The sequence below is a fragment of the Erythrolamprus reginae genome, chromosome 6 (genome assembly GCF_031021105.1).
Source record: "Erythrolamprus reginae isolate rEryReg1 chromosome 6, rEryReg1.hap1, whole genome shotgun sequence".
In the NCBI taxonomy this organism is placed as follows: Eukaryota; Metazoa; Chordata; class Lepidosauria; order Squamata; family Dipsadidae; genus Erythrolamprus; species Erythrolamprus reginae.
Genome location: NC_091955.1, coordinates 31,330,888 through 31,353,003, shown reverse-complemented (window position 1 = coordinate 31,353,003; position 22,116 = coordinate 31,330,888). Strand labels below are relative to the sequence as shown.

General features: G+C 40.6%; 1 protein-coding gene across 5 annotated transcripts in view; it reads left to right on the top strand.

Annotated features, from left to right (window-relative positions):
* Positions 1 to 22,116, top strand: part of MET (MET proto-oncogene, receptor tyrosine kinase) — a 139,572-nt gene that overhangs the window by 3,293 nt on the left and 114,163 nt on the right. The gene's annotated exons all lie outside the window — the stretch shown is intronic.

Here is a 22,116-nt window from a genome sequence, read left to right as displayed (position 1 = left end):
AATCCAGAGGATATGAGTCAAATTACTATTTTCCGATGTTAACATATTAAATATTTGGTTCTTGGTTTAAGGTTTATTATGAGTGCTAAGTCTATAAGCAATAATCTGCAAAGGTATAATACAATAATCTAAAAATTATCCAAATTTATCAGTACATATATGCAAAATAAATAAAATTCAGTATAATAATGTCATTAAGCTGTAGTACCAGATGTCACCAAATGATAAATGATAAATATTAATCACACATTAGGTGCCTCTATTCATTCCCAGTCCCATTGGGATTGGGCAGCATATAAGTCATGTTGAAAAGGCCATTCTTTTAAAAGCTTCTTCAGTATTATAAGACTGGGCATAGGATTCTTATACCTGGTAGGAGACATCCCATAATGGGAGCACCTTGCAAGGAATAGGAACTTTTAGCCAGCATTTATGCAGGCATGCCTTGGGCAGTCTGATACCATTTGAAGCAGGCCATCTCTGAGAACTACGTAGTTGATCATCAGAACTCTGAATTTAGCGTGCAAACTTTGCATTTTGTAATGTATGTCATTAGATACATTTGACTGGTGTCTACCTATTAAATTGACATTAAAGAAATATTGAAATCAGAATGAAATATTCCACTTGGTAGCCATATATTCCCTATATTCATGGTTTGTATTGCGGTGAATGAATGACTCCAATGGAAAGTTTATTTTTCATTTTTGAATAGCTCATTCTGAGAAGACTATATTACAGGGTAGACCTCAACTTATGACTGTTTAATGACAGTTCAAAGTTACACTGGCCTTGGAAAAAGTGATTTATGACCTGTACTTGCACTTAATGACTGTCACACAAACTCCATGGTTACATGATCACAATTTGGATGCTTGGCAACTGTCTCACATTTATGACCAGTGGCAATGTTCTGCAATAAAATGATAGTGATTTATGACATTTTTTGTCAATTTCTGGATGAATTTGAGACGATTGCAACCAACATTTCTAACAATCCAATGAATGTGGATACTAGTTGAGGGTTCTGAGACTTGTAGTTCATTAAACATTGGAATGACATTGATTTTCCACCTATGATGTATAGTTTTATTAATTGAAGATTGACCAGTGTAAAAAATTCTGTATATACAGTGATACCTCGTCTTACAAACCTCTTGTCATACAAACTTTTTGAGATATAAACCTGGGGTTTAAGATTCTTTTGCCTCTTCTTCCAAACTATTTTCACCTTACGAACCCGCCGCCGCCACTGCGATGCCCCTCCTCTGGACTTCCATTGCCAGCCGAAGCGCCCATTTTCATGTTGGTGGGATGCCGCTGAGGCTCCCGTACATGGGAAACCCCACCTTCGGATTTTGCAATGCTGCAGGAGAATCCCAGCATGGGAATCCCACCAGTGTGAAAACGGGCACTTCACCTGGCAACAGAAGTCCAGAGGTGGGGTTTCCCAGCGAGGGAAGCCTCAGTGAAATCACAGCATCGCAAAGACGTCCGGACTTCTGTTGCCAGCGAAGCGCCCATTTTTGCGATGCTGGGCTGCAGCATTGCAAAATCCAGAGGTGGGATTTCCCATGGAGGGGAGCCTCAGGGGAATCCCACCAGTGCGAAAACGGGCCCTTCGGCTGGCAAAAGGGGTGAATTTTGGGCTTGCACACATGAATCGCTTTTCCATTGATTCCTATGGGAAACATTATTTTGTCTTACGAACTTTTCACCTTACGAACCTTGTCCTGGAACCAATTAAGTTGGTAAGACAAGGTATCACTGTAATTAGTCCTGTATAGTGTTAAGAAGTGTGGCTTTTGTAGAATGTACTACTCATTGTTATGTTTGGGAAACATTACAATAACTGTATTACATTAAATTACAAGTATCCTACATGCAGGGGTGGGCCCGAGCCGGAACCGGGGGGGAACGCAGTTTTGGTGGCAGCAATGTAGTGCATAGCTTAGCACCGGTGGTGCCACCAGGTGTGCACATCCGTGCGCGCACAATTGGCTCTCCCCTCACCGCCTGCAATCACGCCGGCTTGCCCTCACTGGCCCCAATCGCACTGGCTTCCCTGCACCAATGCAATCATGTCGGCTCCACCAAACCGCCAGCGATCGTGCCGGCTTCCCTCCATCATCTGTGATCGCACTAGCTTCCTCCCACTGCCCACGCTTGTGCCAGCTCCACCGCACCTCCTGCGATCGCACCATCTTTCCACCACCAACCACAATCGTGCCGGCTCCCTCCCACCACCTGCGCTCGTGCTGTCTTTCTCCCAACGCCTGCAATTGCACCGACTTCCTGCCACCACCCGTGATCACGCCAGCTTTGTCCCACTGCCCGCGATCGCACTGGCTTCCTCCCACCTCCTGCAATCGCACCGGCTCCCACCCCCAGCCGCGCTCGCACCGGCTCCACCAAACCGCCTGCGATCACACCAGCTTCCTCCCACTGGCCACGCTCATGCCGGCTCCACCAAACAGCCAGTGATCGCGCCGGCTATCCCCCACTGTCTGTGATCACACTGGCTTTCTCCCACTGCCTGTAATCGTGCTGGCTTCCTCCCACCACACGCGATTGCTCCGGCTTCCACTGCCTGCAATTGCACCGGCTCTCCCCCACCGGCCGCGCTCATGTTGGTTTCACCAAACCACCAGCGATTGCGCCGACTTCCCCCCACTGCCTGTGAACATGCAGGCTTTCTCCCACTGCCCGCGCTCTGCTGCCTCCACCCCACCACCCACAATTGCGCCGGCTTCCCTCCACTACCCACGATTGCACCGGCTTTCTCCCATCACCCGTGCATGCACCAGCTTCCTTCCACCACCTGCAATCGTGCTGGCTTCCTCCCACCGCCTTCAATTGCTCCAGCTTCCTCCCACTGCCCGCGCTGGCTCCCCCATCTGCCCTGCTCGCGCCAGCTTGCCCGTGCTGCTGTCATTTGCCCTGAGAGTGAGAAGCAAGCGGGGTGAACAAAGGCAAACAGCGGCAGCATGGGCAGCCACTTACCTTATTTTTGCCTGTTTCCGGTGGTTTTTCACTTCTGCATGCGCAGAAGCGAAAGAACCAGAAATCTCTCACGCACGTGTCCTAGTGCAAGATTTGGCTTCTGTTCATGCACAGAAGCTGAACTCTGCACAGGGAGGCATGCGCGCACTTCCAGCCCATTCTAGTAGGGCTGGGAATGGTGGCCCGCCCATGTCTACAGGCCTCTTACTAGTTTTTGAGATCAAATCCATGCTACTGATCATTTAAAAGTCTTGTGTACTACATTATTTCTAATAAATGGAATACACATATCTATTTATAATTAGCAATGGAAGCTCTGCTTAGTGTCCAACATAATGAAAACATGTGTTAGTGATGTCAGAATATATTTAATTATTTTTAATGTTCACTAAGTACCACAGTAACTCATGCCTTTATTATCATGTGACTGGAATCTTGCATTGTGTTCCACATGGGAATGCCCCTGAAGACCACAGAACAGCTTCAATTAATCCAGGATGCAACTGGCCATTTATTAGCTGACACCATCATGAACCTCTGCCCCAGGAACTGCAATGACTTCTAATTAGCTTAAAACATAATTCAAGTTATCGTTCATTCCTTTAATGTCCTACATGGCTTGGTGGGGAAGTATTTTCAGCACCACTTTTTCTAACTAGAATTACCCTGCTCTAATAATTTTTAATGTGAAAAACAGCCACTATCCTTCATTTTCACAAAGATTATGGATGCTATTTCTCTGTATCAGCATCAGTACTTTGAAACAGCCCTTTGCTAGAATTGAAATCGGCCTCTTCAGTTTGGCCTTACAGAATTGATTTAACTATTCTGGAAGGTCTACAGCAGGGGTATCAAACTCAAGGCCCAGGAGCCAGATCTGACCTGTGATGTGCTTAGATCTGGACTGTAGGGCCACTATAGAAACAGCAAAGGACATAGAGTGCCTCTGCTAGCAAAAATGGAGTTCATGTGGCCCTCCCGAACTCCATTTTTTCTGGCAGAGGGTTGCAGGAGACCATCACAGCTGACAATGGTGCTCAGGAGCCTGTTTTCGCTGGCAGAGTGTGCGGGCCCCCACAGTTGCCCTGACACAAGTGACATTGAGCTGGCCACATCCCCCCTGACCACACATACCCAGCCATACATTCCCGAGATCAAACACAACTCTGATGTAGCCTTCATTGAAATCGAGTTTGACACCCCTGGTCTTCAGAGATATATAAAGTATTAGTGATTTTATAATTATGTAATTTTAGTTCTTGATATTTCCTGCATTTTATTACTGAAATTGCCAGAAGTCTTTGAATTGAAGTGTAATATATCAAATAAATAAATTTCTCTCATACATGATTTTGTGTATTGCTACCAAAATTAGCTGATAGACAACTTTCAATTCTCCCATATGCTGGTGAATAGTTATTCTGGTAATTATCTGTGGCAGAAATGTGAAGACCTCTTAGATTCTTTGTCCATTGTTGTAAAAAAGAAAAAAAATGATGATGAATTATAAAAAAACTTTGGCCTTTAACACAATATCTAAAATTCATACTTGGTATATCAATGCTTTAACTATCTGGGAATTATCTGTCACTCTTGGGGATGCAGGGACCCACATTTGATCCAATATTGCAGATTACCCAGATGAGTGTCACAGTTATGCTGTCCTTTTATTTATATAAAGGTTCCAATTATATTTCAAGTTTCCTAGAACATTTTGAGGCAAAAGCTATAGCACATTATATGGGACTGAATTTGGGCCTTACATTAACCTAACTGCACCTGAGATGGTACAGCCCAAATCCTTAATCCTATTTTGCAAGTCTGTAGATCTGTGTCTCACATAGCTTTAAAACTAGAACCTGTTGTGTCCTCCTTTGAAAAATATCCCATTGTCTAAATAGAGACATTGAGAGGCAAAAAATAAGTGATCTCCATCTTTTTGTTAGCTTCCCCATTTACTTTACCTGTAGGAAGCTGCCAGGGAGCGTCAGAAACCACAATCGCATTGTACCAATGATGCAGTAGTTATATTTTGTGAATACAGTATAACTGTTATATTTCAATTACATTGGAGTAATGGGCCCCAGATTTTGTTTGCTTTAGGTTAGCAGATTTGAGATACCTTGATTAAAAAAAATTAATTGTGTTGCACCATTTGGATTAATTGAAAGTTATAAACAGGAGTTTTAGTAGTGTTTAAATTAGGAACTATAAGACTAGAAGTCAGAATCTTTATTACCATTTTGAATTACTGGCTGAAACTAACCCAACAGATCTAACATCCCTCATTAACAGTGATAACTTCTAACCTACTTTGAAACATCCATTAGACAAAAATTGGCAGCCTATGGTTTATGTAATGAGGCAGTACAAAGGATGATATACAGCTAAGCAACACACTAATTGAAGGAGAAGAATAGGGGATGGCAATCTGACATTAATTTAGCACCAAGACTATGTAAGTCTTGAAGATGCTTTTACCACCAAACCATCCAATTATTGCCAATGTCTAATAAACAACAGACATTTCAGAGCATTCATTCAATCAGGAGTTATTGATGGTAAATATTAAAACCCCCCACAAATGCCTCTGTCACTCACATGCTGTAGAGCAGGGCTCCCATACTTTTTGACCTCAGGGACCACCAAGGTTATACTTTTAAATCCCGCGGACCACCAAATTCATAATTTTAAGTCCTGATTTTTAAAAGATAAAAACATTTGTAAAATAATGATCAGAGAATTTCCATTTTATAAATATGAAATGTATCTATTCAACATAACAAAATTATAAATGCTTATTATAACAAAATAATAAATACTTATGTAATCATAACAAAATCTTTAAAGGTTGTTTAATTGTAACAAAATTATTAAAGGTAGTGTTACACTATTATAAAATAATTGAAGCTTATTTGACTGTGGCTTGCTGATGTTGTTGGGAAAGTCAGTCCCATATCCCATAGCTGTAACTATAGTTCCTTCGCTTCCCTCCCTTCCCCCTTTCCTTCCCTTCCCTTCCCTTTCCCTTTCTTCTTCCTGGACTGGATTAATTGCTCTTGGTCATATCTGGCCCAGGGGCCGAGATTTCTCCACAGGCTACCAAATTTTTCTCACAGACCACAGGTTGGTAACCTGTGCCATAGAGGATGTTCAGCATATCCTGTTGTACTGTAATTTCTATTTCAACCTTTATGGAGTATTAATCTAGCCACCCAAAAAATAATTCCCAGGGAGAGACGAACAATATTCTCTTCATTTTTAAAGCACTATGAAGTGTTATATAAGCGTTATTGCTGTTTTAGCTGACAAGAACTTTATATTGCTAAATTCTGCCTAGCTGTTGTAAGAGTGAGGTAACGAAAGGTCCAACAAAACTGCTTTCTTTGGTAACTTTAAAAACCATTTCTCTTTCCTTTCTGCTTTAACTCATATACAGTAGTTTGTTTGAACATATTTAAAGATGAGGCTAAGTAAAGGACCTTTCTTTTTTGTTTACCATTTTCTTCTAGGAAAATAAATCTGTTGACCATTTACCTCCTTGAAATGCTGTAAATATTGTACAGAATTCGTTTATCCTTAACCTTATGATGTTTTGTTTTAGATCCCTTTTAGGAACTTTAATCAGCAGTATAATATAATATTAAAACTATTTTTTTAAACACAGGACCTCTGTACGAACTTGTTTGTTTCAGGATTAACAAATATTTGGAATTGGCAGCTTATTTGCCTCCAGGAAGACAATGCGCTGTACAGGAAAAGGATTATGCAAAATTATATTAAAAGAGACAAATACTGTACCTGCAGTTGCTTATTTTAAGGTGAAAAGCTAAACGTACATTTAAACAGAGCTCAACTTCTAATGACTCTACCTTAACAGGTTACTTGGCAATAATGGGGGAAGTGGTTCAACATTGCCTTTTTTTATTGAGATGATTTTTCAGTGTTCTAGTCAAGCCTCAGGCTTTCAAATGATTCCTTGATCTCCTTGGTTTGTGACATCAGCCAAGTTAGATGCTGCTTTCTGATATTTTTCTTAATGCCTGTGATCAATATTTATTTCATTCACGTTTTTTGCTTGCTGTCAGTGTAGGCTGAAGTATAGAATAACAACATACTTATAATGCAAATGTTGCCTTAACTATGAATGGAGCAGTGCTAAAACTGAGAAGTTCAATGAGAGAGAAGGAGAGGGAGTGCCTCTGATAGGAGTTTTAGAGATACAGTTTTAGGGATTCCCTTAAACTATCTTTAAAAATCCTCTTTAGTGTTGCAGTGATCAGTCAATTCATATTTGAATTGAGAGAATCTAAGTAGAATCCATGTATGATGTGTTGTTTGAACTGTCCCAAGCTTAATAATTTCACATCCTGTCTACTTATGGTGGATGATAACACGGGGTATCTATCCAATGTGGTTCACTTAAAGTTAATTTTTTTCTACTGATGGAGATATATTTATATTTTTGGTATACTCTCTGAGTCTTGCTTAGATTAACAGTGAAGAAAAACCAGGTCCACAAAACTTAGTACTTAAAATTTTATTGTAATTCCTTGGAATGTTAAGTATTTCCAGCAATTACGTCTTGGGTTATGAAAGTTTTGTAGAATGCTTTATATTCTTTTTGTGTAGATCATAAAAATGTGTTGCTATCTCTCTTCTCCCTCTTTTTCTATGTGCTTCATTCCAGCTTTAGACAATCATAATCCTATGTTATTTTATTGTAATAACATTAGACATCCTAGAATCTAATTCAAGGTGAAATCTCTGCACTATTTCAGAAGAGCTTCATGGAGGTCTTCGTGGAATTCTCAGGTTTTTGTATTTTTGGGATTAAATTAATATATACATTCAGTAAATAATTTTAAAACATTTAAGAAGATTTAATGTTCTTAGGTTCTTCCCCTTTCCCTTGCTCAATAGGTTCATAGACATTTCTACCACACTCGGAATACAAAGTGGCTTAGATACATTGCTGAAATTCTTTATACCTTAAGAATTAAAATTAATAACAAAGCAGAGATATTTTCTGAAATGCGCTCTTTGCTATTTAAACACCTGAGCTATTTGCTCAGAAATACTGAAAGTAGCAAAGAGATTGTAGAATCAATCTGGCTAAATTTGCAATTGTTTCTCTTTTGACTTCTGAAAATTGATTTCCTCTTCCTGAGCTTGAGTGGTTTGCTGATTAAGAGTAGTGCACTGAGCAGAATAGGTATCAGTCATTTGTGTTTTGCCCTTGTCTAAGTTTTAGCAGGTTATGAAATACTGGAAATCTTATAATCCTGTTATCCTATAATGTGCAATTGTACATAGAATGCCTGTTTGTCTAAAATCTGCAGATGAGACATCTGTAGGTTCCATTGTATGAAAACAAATGCTTTCTTGCTGTATATATTTCCTGTTTTCTGTATATGATGCTGTTGGAACTAAAGTAAGCCTTCCTTCCCACATTATTGACTAACCTTTTGGAAATTGTTGAATCCTAAAATGTTTAAATGTGATACTAACTGCCTTATGATATACGCAAAATAAAGGCTGATTTCAATTATGTCTTATTTTGGGTTTGGCATTTTGCTGAATTCTCAGTTAAGTTTTATTAATATGTCCATATTTCAAATTTTCCTTCATTTTTCCATACACTGCTTTCTGCCTTGCCAGACAGCCAACATTTATTTAGGTTTTCCCCTTTTCTTTCTACCTTTAAAACTTCTTTCACATTGCATTCTCAGAAAAAGATGTGCATTTGCCAAGCTATTATAAGAATATGATCATTCAATGAGTAAAGTAAACCACCTGTGTAACCTAGGGGTGTCAAACTCAGTTTCATTGAGGTCCACATCAGGGTTGTGTTTGACCTCAGAGAGCTGTGTGGGCAAGGCCAGATTAACATAATGTTGGGGCACCTGTGCTGAGCAGGGCTGGGGGGGGCATCCATTGTCATCCCAATGCCTGCACTGACCTCCTCCAGCCCTTTGCCAGGGATAAAGGAACCCAGGAGGACCCATATGCACTTCTCCTGAATTCCTTTTTTTTTGGCATAGGCACTGCCGCCCATTCTTCACTGTTTCCAGGGAAGCCCCACGGGCCAAATCTAAGCACCCCATGTGCCAGATCTGGCCTCTGGGCTTCAGTTTGACACCCCTGATGTAAACAGTCGCACTTTAGGCAACTATCATTAGTTACATATTGTAAATTTTTTAAAGTTGATCCATGCATCAAGTTCCCTCATGTAATAAGTATAAGCCACTAACTCTTTCTTGAGGGCAAGAATGTATAAGATCATGTTCTGCTCTAGCCACCTTCACCTGTGTTTTTCTTTTACATACCAAAAGCAAAGTTTTTCAATGTGGGTCAGATGTGGTATCAATTGTTGTTTCATTTCATTGTAAGCAAACACTTTTACATCTAGTTATCTATTATATACCATTCTACCATCTACCAGTCCTTCCTCCAGTTACTGTCCTCCATAGCCATTTCATCTTGGGCTAGTAGATTAGATTAGTGAACTTTTTATACTGTTGTTGTTGTTGTAACAGCAGGTATAGTGGTGGCATACGGAAAGACCAGATTTGTTAATTAATGTTTTTATATACAGGTTCACTGTTGCATTATGCATACTACATACCATATACCATTTACCATATTACACTGTAACAGTGGAATATAGACTTTAAAAATAATTCATGAAATAGACAAGAATTTTGCTACCTTTCCATTTTAATTGATATGATGGAGAAAATGCTAAATGTTGCTGTTTTCTTTCTCTCTTTTTAAAATTCAACTGGTCTTCCTGTGGATGAATCAGATAGGAAGATATCAACTACAAGGGGAAAACAACAGAAGAAGTTTCCCTTCCCAAATGTCCATGGAAAAGAAAGCAGTTTGGAGCCTGCAAAGTCCTGGGTCACCTGGTTAGAAACTATTCAGTCCTGCATAATCAGATATAAAACTATCAGTATTTTTCAGAGTATAAGATGCCCCTTAGTTTGGGGGGAGGGAAATTCTGCCTACCAGGTATCATCTGGCTAGTCCTTAGCCTGTTCAGTTTCAGTACATTAGTTTGCTCACTGGTTTTGAGATTGCAACTGGTGGGTAGTCAGCTTCAGCACATTAATTTGCTTGCTGGTTTTGAGGTTGGTTTTCTAATTGCTGTTCCCTCCAATGATCAGCTGTGCTTTAGAAGCACAGCTGATTGTTGGAGAGAACAGCAATTAGAAAAGCAAGCAAAGCACAGAAGTGGCAATCTCTGCAGCCAGGAAGAGGACGCACAGAGGCTGAAGAATAGGGGCCGATGGATGGGCAGAACTACATTCTGAGTATAAGATACACCCAAATTTTCAGCCTCTTTTGGGAGGGACAAAAGTGTATCTCATACTCCGAAAAATATAGTAATCAGTCTGCATAGTGGACATTCTTGCCTCTGAAGATGCCAGCTACAGTTAGTGGCAAATGTCAGGAAATCTTTGCCTAGACCAGTGTTTCTCAATTATTTTCTGTTAAACCGCCCCAGGAAGAAATAAACAATTTGCACACACACACCCCAACTTTCCACCGGTATGGTTGTTTGCAATATTCAGCATGTTTTCACTGAAAAAACTCAAGCAGCTTATCAGTGTAATTTGGGGTGTAATGTGTTTAAGTGGCGCCTTAATTTATTTGGCTTCATGCTTTCCACTGCCAACATTTTTAGACACAGTAAACATACTGGTCTTTCCTTGTCTCCCACGGTAGTCACAGTTAGGCCAATGCTAGATATGCTTCATCATATTTCCTTGTCTTAGCTTTCGGGAGACTTATGTTTGTCTCATTATCTTCATCTCTCTCCTCCTTTCTTTTCATCCCTGTTAAATATTTTTCCATGGTGTCTCTGTTATATGCACTACATATCTCCTAGTCTGTGTTGTGTGCTATTGTTCAGTGCAACCCCCCCCCCCCTACTCCCTGTGGCAAAAAAAACATGTTCCCTGGGCTCATGCCCTCCCCCGGCATTGCTCTGTGCCCTCCTGGGGGGCCCATCACACTATTTGAGAAACACAGGCCTAGACCGTGAGCACTAAATACTGAAGCCCAATGCTGCCCAATTAATACTGGCCATGAAGGCTTCCACCAAAATAAAATAATATTCTGATGGCACATATGGATATTTGTCCCTGAAAGGAATGAGATGCTGTAAAAAATAACAAATAATGTTAGAAAGAAAATTTAAAGGAAAGAGGCAAAAGCTCTATGGGCCAAAGGAAAACTGATATAAAATCTGATATAATGGTTACACCATCAGACTATAAAGCAAGAGATCAAGAGTTTAAGTCCCACATTAGCCATCAAAGCCAATTGGTCAGAAATCACTCTCGCAGCTCAACCCATCTCACAGGGTTATTGTGGAGGAAATAGGAGGAAGGGTGTTAGATATGATAAGTTTGCCACCTAGAATTAGTCGTAAAAATAATAAATGTGGGATATAAATAAATAAATAATGCACATTTGCATTATGCAGACAAATAATAATAATTCAGATTGAACAGTTTCATTCTGAATGCTTATTATTTGCATTTCATTTCATTATTATTATTATTTATTATTATTTATTAGATTTGTATGCCGCCCCTCTCCGCAGACTCGGGGCGGCTCACAGCAGTGATAAAAACAAAATACAGTAACAAATCTAATATTAAAGTTTAAAATAACAATTTTACATTAAAAAGCCTAAAAACCCCAGAATATAAAAAAGCATACACACAAACATATACATACAGCTACATAGGCAAGGGGGGATGTCTCAGTTCCCCCATGCCTGACAGCAGAGGTGGGCTTTAAGATGTTTACGAAATGCAAGGAGGGTGGAGGCAGTCCTGATCTCTGGGGGGAGCTGGTTCCAGAGGGTCGGGGCCATCACAGAAGAGGCTCTTCCCCTGGGTCCCACCAGATGACATTGTTTAGTCGACGGGACCCAGAGAAGGCCAACTCCGTGGGACCTAACCAGCCACTGGGATTCATGCGGCAGAAGGCGGTCTCGCAGATATCCTGGTCCGGTGCCATGAAGGGCTTTATAGGTCATAACCAACACTTTGAATTGTGACCGGAAACTGATCGGCAACCAATGCAGACTGCGGAGTGTTGGAGTAACATGGGCATACCTAGGGAAGCCCATGATTGCTCTCGCAGCTGCATTCTGCACAATCTGAAGTTTCCTAACACTCTTCAAAGGTAGCCCCATGTAGAGAGCATTACAGTAGTCGAACCTCGAGGTGATGAGGGCATGATGAGGGCATGAGTGACATAGGGCCGCAACTGGTGCACCAGGCGAACCTGGGCAAATGCCCCCCTCACCACAGCTGAAAGATGTTTCTCTAATGTGAGCTGTGGATCGAGGAGGACACCCAAGTTGTAGACCCTCTCCGAGGAGGTCAGTAATTCCCTACCCAGGGTGATGGACGGACATATAGAATTGTCCTAGGGAGGCAAAACCCACAGCCACTACGTCTTATCAGGGTTGAGTTTGAGTCTGTTGACACCCATCCAGACCCCAACAGCCTCCAGACACCGGCATATCACTTCCACTGCTTCATTGACTGGACATGGGTTGGAGATGTACAGCTGGGTATCATCGGCATACTGATGATACCTCACCCCATGCCCTTGGATGATCTCGCCCAGCGGTTTCATGTAGATATTAAATAGCAGGGGGAAGAGGACCGACCCCTGAGGCATCCCACAAGGGAGAGATCCAGAGGTTGACCTCTGACCCCCCACTAACACCGACTGTGACCGACCGGAGAGGTAGGAGGAGAACCACTGAAGAACAGTGCCTCCCACTCCCAACCCCTCCAGCCAGCGCAGAAGGATACCATGGTCGATGGTATCGAAAGCCGCTGAGAGGTCAAGAAGCACCAGGACAGAGGATAAACCCCTATCCCGGGCCCACCAGAGATCATCCATCAACGCGACCAAAGCAGTTTCCATGCTGTAACTGGGCCTGAAACCCAACTGTTGAGGGCCTAGATAATCGGCTTCTTCCAAGGACCGCTGCAGCTGGAGCGCCACCAACTTCTCAACAACCTTCCCCATAAAGGAAAGGTTGGAGACTGGACGATAGTTATTAAGTACGGCTGGGTCCAGGGAAGGCTTCTTATCCTTGCAATGTTCCCTCTAATTTTTTTTCGGTGTGGGCGGAAAAGTATAGTGTCTGAGCAACAGTCCCTTTGGGACTGGGCGGCATAGAAGTATAAATAAATAAGTAAGTAAGTAAGTAAGTAAAAGTAAGTAAGTAAAAGTAAGTAAGTAAGTAAGTAAGTAAGTAAGTAAGTAAGTAAGTAAGTAAATAAATAAGAAATCCCTTTTTTTATTAAAAGAAATTAATAATAAAACAAAACCAAAATCCATTACTATTATTATTATCTTCTCTTTTTCCATCCCTGTCTCCTCCCCCCTTGTGTGTGTGTGTGTGTGTGTGAACTCTTGAACCATTTCCAATAACAGGTGAGCTATTGGAAATGGTTCAAGAGTTCACACACACACACACACAAACAAACGGCTGGGGGTTTTTTTCTCTTATTATTTGGGTGCTTTTTACCAAATGCTTTAAATCAAGAGTCATTTCTCTCTCTTTCTCTCTCCCCCTCTTGCTCTCTCTCTCTTTTTCTCACTTTCTCTCTCCCTCTCTTGTTTTCTTTCTCTCTTTCTATTGCTTTCTTTCTTTTTCTCTCTTTCTTTCTCTCTCTCTTGCTTTCTTTCTCTTCTCTCTCTTGCTATCTCTCCCCCCCTTTCTCTCTCTCTCTCTTTCTCACTTACTTTCTCTATCTCCTCCTCTCTCTCTGTCAGCGAGGGGGCTGCGAGAGCGCTTTCTCCGAGCGCTTCGGGAATGCCTGCCCTGCCTCTACTGCAGCCCCCTTGCTGGAAGTCTGGGATGAAAGCGCTCCCAGCGAAGGGGCTGTGAGAGGGGAGGGGCGGGCATTCCCGAAACGGACGGAGAAAGCCCTCTCTCGCAGCGAAAGCGCTCCCAGCCAGGGGGCTGCGAGAGAGGGCTTTCTCTGTCCATTTCGGGAAAGCCACCCCGCCCCTCTCACAGCCCCCTGGCTGGGAGCGCTTTTTGCCAGAAATCAGAAGTAAACACGAATTTCTGGCAAAAAAACCATCATAAATCAGGGTCACATGACCAGGGGACAGATAATCATAAATGTGGAACTCTGAGTTGTAAGTATCTCTTTATTTTTTCAATCTCTTATGATGTTGAAAGATTGCAAGTTGAGGACTATCCGAATTATTCATTCATAATGGAATATAAAATATATTTTCTTATTGATTACCCAGGTTTTTAATTACATTGGCAAGAAATAATAGAAGTATGGATAGCATCTTTATTACTGTTTCTGAGCCTCAAAATATAATGTATTTTCTGAGAAATTCCTCTGAAAATGTATTTTTCTACAAACATAAACTGCAGAGTTTTTTCCCTTCCTTCCTCAAACCTGAACTCTTCAAAAAAAGTTCTTGGTATATTCCTTTACACAAATACTTAGAAGCATTATTCAGTTTATGCAAATCTCATACATAGTTTAAGCCCTCAGCTGAATGATCTTTTTGTCTTTAGATGAAACTAGTAGCAATATTACTTCTGCAACTTTCTTTGAACTCATCTAGTGAATATCCAGATGGTATGAATTTCTTCAGGCTAGCTAAAATAAGCTGTGTTTCACGAATAATGTACTGATTTATTGTAATCCTAAAAAAATTGAATCATTAACTCTTCATAGTAAAACAAGCTTTTGGAGATTGAGTTATATATATTTAAAATGTTTTGATTTCCCCCTCGCTGTGTATATTCATTGTAAAATTTTGATTAGAGGGATAAATGAAAGTTTGGAATACATAGTTAAGCATTTGATCTAGACATTTTCCCTGTGATTTTTTTTCTGTTCCACTGTGTTTGAATAGGTAGGAATTGAGGTAGTCTGTTCCATTCTAAGAGCATTTAAGTCACTAGTCATGGCATCCTGTTTGGAAAGATTTCTAATTTGTCGTCTGAAGCAGAGTAAAAAAAAACAAAGCAAAATCACAGTCAGGACAATATGCCCTTTTCTCTATAGAAGGTTGGAGCTAGCATTCAGATAGGGTTGTTCTTGTCCAGTCACATCGAGGACTGAGTCTGTCAATCAAATTCAGCTGCAGTTCTGTGCACCATCTTGGATATATTTATTTATTCAATTTATTTATTCAATTTTTATGCCACCTTTCTCCTTAGACTCAGGGGGGCTTACAACATGTTAGCAATAGCACTTTTTAACAGAGCCAGCATATTTCCCCCATAATCTGGGTCCTCATTTTACCCACTTCAGAAGGATGGAAGGCTGAGTCAACCTTGAGCCGATGATGAGATTTGAATCTCTGACCTACAAATCTACAGTCAGCTTCAGTGGCCTGCAGAACCTCTACCTACTGCACCACCCCGGCTCTATTCCAAGTTTCCATGAGATTAGACGTCATTCTCTGCCATCTGCCATTGAAATAACAAGAGAACTATTTTTCGCAATTGGCCTTACAATTGCATCTCCCTTGAGTCCTAATTATAATGTTGAACCTCAGACCTCAGGGAAGAAGCGGCCAAAGTCTGCTAGGGCTGACCTTCCTGATGAAGATCCAGCACGTCCCACTCCCGCTGAGACTAACAAAGCTAGATCATCCTCTTAAGCAGTTGAACGGGACAAGAAAAGACATGATTGCATGCTTCAGAAGTTGACAGTGAAGGCAGGTAGGCGCTCATCGCTATCACCAGGATCAAAGGTCCATCCACCTGCCAGACAAGAATCTGGATGCTCCAACCATAATTTTAGTGAATACTGATGAGGGGGTGGGAGATTTGGGCTTCGCTCCCCTTCATCAATCAGGGTCTGTCAATATACCTATCACTTCAGTCCTGTCCCCCCATTCCACCGGCGGCTTCCATTCAAACTCATATCCCAGTAACAGATTCCAACTTTAATACTGTGGGATCTCAGTTACTAGTAATGCAGCCTGGTCCCTCCACAACTCTTGATCATTCTAATTTTAAGATGGTCATTGCAGCTACTGACCACAACAAAAATCCGCAGCTCAACTGCCTAATCAATTTTCTGCCCCCACTTACCATGATCCCCAGACGGTTGGTGATTCCTCTGGATCTTCCAATGGGGATAGCCCAGCTCCTCGCTTGGAGGATGGCAAGTGTGATGATGAGATAGTCTTATCTCACAGAACAACCAGTGACCGTGGGGCATTTTCCACCAGAGCTCTTTAAATCTTTATTATATAAGACCAGAAATGCAGCAGGTCTACCCAATCCCACTTCTCCTTCTGGGGAAAGGGTGCCTTCTGCAACAAGTCCTATTTTTACTGAGCAATTGCCAGAGCAATTGCCAGCTCCTCAATTATTTCTGGACAATGTTCAACATCAATATACATCAGGCCCCATGCCCTCAGCATCAGACAAGAAGTTCTTCAATGTAGCTTCATAGTTGGCATCCCTTTTAACTCCTGCCACGGATGGGCCTGTCATAGCCCTTCACTCTCCTACCTCTATTCTTGGGGAGGCAGAGGAGCTATTAAAGTCGGAAGAATGTCATTTGGAGCAAGTCCTATTGAAGTCTCACCAAGCATCTGCATGGGCCGTCTGGGCTTTGTTCTTCGTCCAGTCTTCCCTTATCTTGCTGCACCAACTACAGAAACATGTTCCGGCTTCAGAACTATGAATTCATCAGGATCTGAACAAGGTCATTACTGTGCCCAATTCACTGCTGAAGCTACACTCAAAGCTGCTAGATTTGCTTCAAAATCAATTGCTGCTGTGACAGTGGGATGCAGGCTTAACTGGCTTTGACACTGGTCAGATGATGCATGTCAGAAGTGACGTCTGGCTATTAAGGATCAGATCTAAACTTCCCTTTATTCTCCATCAGCTGGTTGCTTAATAACATATTTCCTTACACACAAATATCCAAGAATCATTTAAAGGATTTAAAGCATTTTGATCTAAATTCTGGTTGGTTCTCAATTCAACTACTGTTCTTCTTGTTTATTCTTTTCTGTGCCCTTTTCCGTGGTTTTCTCAAGACCATTCTCTAAGACCATCTTCTGATCTTTGACTGTTGGGTTCAAGTAGCTAGTGCAAGAAGGTTCTTGATTGCCATCACAAAAATCACTTTTTTAAAAGAAATAAAACAATTAATTAACATTTTATTAGAATTTAAAATAACCATGGAGAATTGGCTGACGTCATCTCCAAAACTATGTGATATTTTCTGTCCGGTAAAACAAAATGGAAATTAGGAAATTTCTAAACTATTTACATGTTCTTTATTTGAACATTTAAAACTTTAAAAAACCTGTTGTAAGGAAAGTGCCCCAAATGTATCAAGCATTCCAAAATGAAGAAGCTTCCTGACCTGCTTATAAGAAGTACTATTAATCTGGCAAATTGCCCTATTTTCAGTCACACGTGAATCATTGACACTACAGATAGTCCTCGACTTACAACAGTTCATTTAATGAACCTGCAAAGTTACAACGGAATTGAAAAAAGTGACTTATGACCATTTTTCACAGTTACCACCTTTGTAGTATTCCCATGATCATGTGATCAAAATTCAAATGCTTGGAAAACTAACTTGTATTTATGACAGATGCAGCATCCCAAGGTCATGTGATTCCCTTTTGCGACCTTCTGATTAGCAAGATCCATGAAGAAACCAGATTCACTAACCAGATTAATAACTTAATAACTGCCATGATTCACTTAACAACTGTGGCAAGAAAGATCATTCATTTAACAAATGTCGCATTTAATAACAGAAATTTTGTGTTCAATTGTGGTTATAAGACAAGGACTACCTATAGATGCATATGACTTTGTAGGATTCCCGCCAAAATACCTTCAATATGTAGAAGATATCTGGAGAAGATGATGTGATTAGGATCTCTTTTGGTAAAACCGATGTAATATGTCAGCATTTCCCCTTTGGTACATAAAGCTAAAAGGCACTTTTTTCAGTTGAGTGAGAGATAAATACAGTGAAAGCTTGACATGCAGTTTGTGAGTTTATGGTGCGAAACATATATGAATTCGGCAACCAATTTATAAAAGAGCTGTCTGCTTTTTGCACTTGTGATGATAATCTTTTCTGCTGTATTTATGGGTGATGGTATATAACAAATGTCATGTATAAATGAGCCTTAATAATAATAATAATTAATAATAATTTATTAGATTTGTATGCCGCCCCTCTCCAAAGACTCGGGGCGGCTCACAACAATAATATAAAACAATATTATAGCGAAACAAATCTAATATTAAAAAGAAGCATATAAAACCCTATCTTATTTAAAAACCAGACAACACATATATACCAAAGATAAAATATAAAAAGCCTGGGGGAAAAGGTGTCTCAACTCCCCCATGCCTGGCGGTATAGGTGTGTCTTGAGAAGTTTACGAAAGACAAGGAGGATGGGGGCAGTTCTAATCTCCGGAGGGAGTTGATTCCAGAAGGCCGGGGCCGCCCCAGAGAAGGCTCTTCCCCTGGGGCCCGCCAAACGACATTGTTTAGTCGACGGGACCTGGAGAAGGCCAACTCTGTGGGACCTTATCGATCGCTGGGATTCATGCGGTAGCAGGCGGTTCCGGAGGTACTCTGGTCCAATGCCATGTAGGGCTTTAAAGGTCATAACCAACACTTTGAATTGTGACCAGAAACTGATCGGCAGCCAATGCAGGCCACGGAGTGTTGTAGAAACATGGGTGAATCTGGGAAGCCCCATGATGGCTCTCACGGCCGTGTTCTGCACGATCTGAAGTTTCTGAACACTTTTAAAAGGTAGCCCCATGTAGAGAGCATTGCAGTAATCAAACCTCGAGGTGATGAGGGCATGAGCGACTATGAGCAATGACTCCCTGCCTAAATAGGGCCGCAACTGGTGCACCAGGCGAACCTGGGCAAACAACCCCCTCGCCACAGCCGAAAGATGATGTTCCAATGTCAGCTGTGGATCGAGGAGGACGCCCAAGTTGCGGACCCTCTCTGAGGGGGTCAATAGTTCCCCCCCCCTAGGGTGATGGATGAACAGGTGGAATTGTCCTTGGGAGGCAAAACCCACTGCCACTCCATCTTGTCTGGGTTGAGTTTGAGTTTGTTGACACCCATCCAGGCCCCAACAGCCTCCAGGCACCGGCACATCACTTCCACTGCTTCGTTGACTGGACATGGGGTAGAGATGTATAACTGGTCATTATTTGAATTAGTAGTACTATGATTACAAAATAGCAGTATTTGCCCAAACAAGTCTTGACCTTGAATTGCTGTAAACCTATTTATTTTGTAAATGCCTCCAGGTATGCTGTAATTCCGTAGTTCTCCCTGCAGATATATCCTGTTTGACTTAAAAAGCTAAAAGTTTAACTGAATAATCTACGATTATGTGGTTATTCAAAACTGTAAAAAAGCAATGACTCAGAAGTATTGCTAATGGTTTGAAAATACTCACCAAACCTACTCATGTAACCTGAGCATGTAATACAAGATGATGATTTTTTTAAAAAAATCAGAAGTCCAGAAATTATTCAATAATTAAATTCAAATCTTATAACACCTTAGAAAAAATATTTTGGAAGGGATATTAAATATGTTTGAAGAAATGTATATATGCTATGTGTAAATGCATATGTGTGTAGAAGCTCTGAGATACAATGATTCCTTTTTAATATATACATTTAAACAAAAGTTTAAAGCGACAATAAAAACTAATGCAAAATAAATACCCTAAAGAGAGAAAGAAAAAAGAAAACCAAGTGAAAAAAGAAACAATAAAAATAGAAGCTTCTGGTTTATTTTGCAATGAATACAAATAGGTTTATTTTATTTATTCATTTATTCTTTGTCCAATATACAATACATATGGAAGAGAATAGACATTAAGTAATATATATAACGATAGAAAGTAAAAAGAGAAGTAGATGGGAGGGAGAGAATATATAAGATATAAGAGATAAGGAGAGAATATATATGATATATAAATTTACAAATTTATCTCTTTCTCTGATTGTTTTTTAAAGCTTTCTTTAATTATCTAGTTTTTCTTCAAGTCACCACAGCACAAGTGCATTTTTTCTGCTTTATGCAAAAGATCTATAAGGGTTTGCAGTCAATCATACTGTGTTTTCACAAAAATAAGAACCTGTCTAATGTTTTTTTGAATCCTGAAATGAGTGCTTGGTCTTATTACCATGCACTCTTATTTTGGGGGAAACAGGGCACATGGATGTATTGTGTTTTCTCTAAGCAAATAAGTTTGATTTAACCATCTGCTCAAGTGAGAACTTTGTATTTAGAATGAGAAATCTGATTAGTTTCTTCAGCAGCATGTAGGGCATATGGTCAGGGAGTTCTTTTGGAAAAACATGATTCCCAAAGTTAATCCAGACCTAAGCTATGATCAACAACATGTTCAATTCTTTGAATGTTAAGAGGTTCATTTTAAGATTCTGTATCCTCACCCTCCTTTTTATATCACAATATATTTTGGGTGTGGTGGATAGTGTATTGGAACTAAATGTAAACAGTACAGGTTTAGACGCTATTCTGCTGAATTAGATGATTTAAATACATTTTTGTCTATCATGAATCATGAATCTGATTATTCTTGAAGGAACATGTCTGACCATAAAAGAAATGGCTTTAACATGCTTAAAACTGTTATATTGAGTCAGATCATTGGCCCAACTTATTCAGTACTATTTAGAACAGTGGTTCTCAACCTGGGGGTCAAGACCCCTTTCGGGGTCGAGCGACCATTTCACAGGGGTCGCCTAAGACCAAGGGAAAAGACAAAATTTCCATGGTGTTAGGAACTAATGCTTCTTTTCTGGCACCTTGGAACGTATTTTTAAATCCGACCCATCAGGCGTTTACAGTGGAGGTGTCCCTCTGAACCTTCCTGCCAATCAGCTTAAAGCTCTGTTGGGAGAATTGACGCTAGACTTCTGGTTGGGGGTCACCACAACATGAGGAACTATATTAAGGGGTCGCGGCATTAGAAAGGTTGAGAACCACTGATCTAGAATGTAAACTTCACTGACTAGCATATCTTGTCACACTGAAGCCACAGAAATCATATTTGTCAAACATGTGTCATATTCAAAGGGGCCTGGAGTTTGTATGTTAATACAATTCTTTTTTAATTTCTTGGTATAGAGATTACAATTTTCTGTCCTTGACTCTCAGTAGAGTATTTTTTTTAAAAAAAACCTCTGTGAAAAGCTGCTGTAGATAAAACCATACCAAAACACAATTATAAACTAAACATTACAATCACTATACACATATCTGTATAGATTATATTGTTGTGGTCCACCAGTGGACCGGAAGAGCTGGCAACTGATTCGGACAGTGAGGAGGTTGGGGAAGAACATGGGCCAGTCCTGGAGTCTGGGGAAGGCTCAGACCCAGGGCTCTTTGCTGAAGGCAGAGAGGGGACCAAGACCATCTGGCAGTCATCAGCTATCTCCGGAGTCAAACATCAGCATGGAGAAGAACAGCTGGAACCTGTTCCCAGTGTGCACATATGCAGAGTTGCCAGATGAAGAGAACAGTTAAGGAACAAGGGTCGACTTGGGAGTAACACCAGAGGTGGACAATGAATGGCTCATCCCATAGGAAATAAAAGAGCAAACAGGGAGTGGGCTTTTGCAGGAAACAATTTATTGGTTCTGTTGGTTCAATACATGAAGGTGGAGATCCATTCCTGACTTCTTGCCAAGTAATTGTTGATATAGCGTGGCATTTGGAAGATAACTTCCTGGCAACTCTCCAAGCCTAATAAAGGTATGTAGTTGTGAAACCTCATTAAAGACACTTTGCTGGAACTTTGCTGGAGAGAAATTCTTTTCAACCTATGTAAAAAAAGTTTTTTATCATGGTGAGGAGTCTGCTTTGTGGTTTGGGAAAGCCTGTCAGAACAAATATTACAGGCTATTTAATGTTTGAAATTTTAATGATTTAACTGTGTTAAATACAAGATCTTCCTGTTTCTGGTATTGTGAATCAATATTCATATATAGTTCATTCAGAATAATTTTGATAATTTTGTT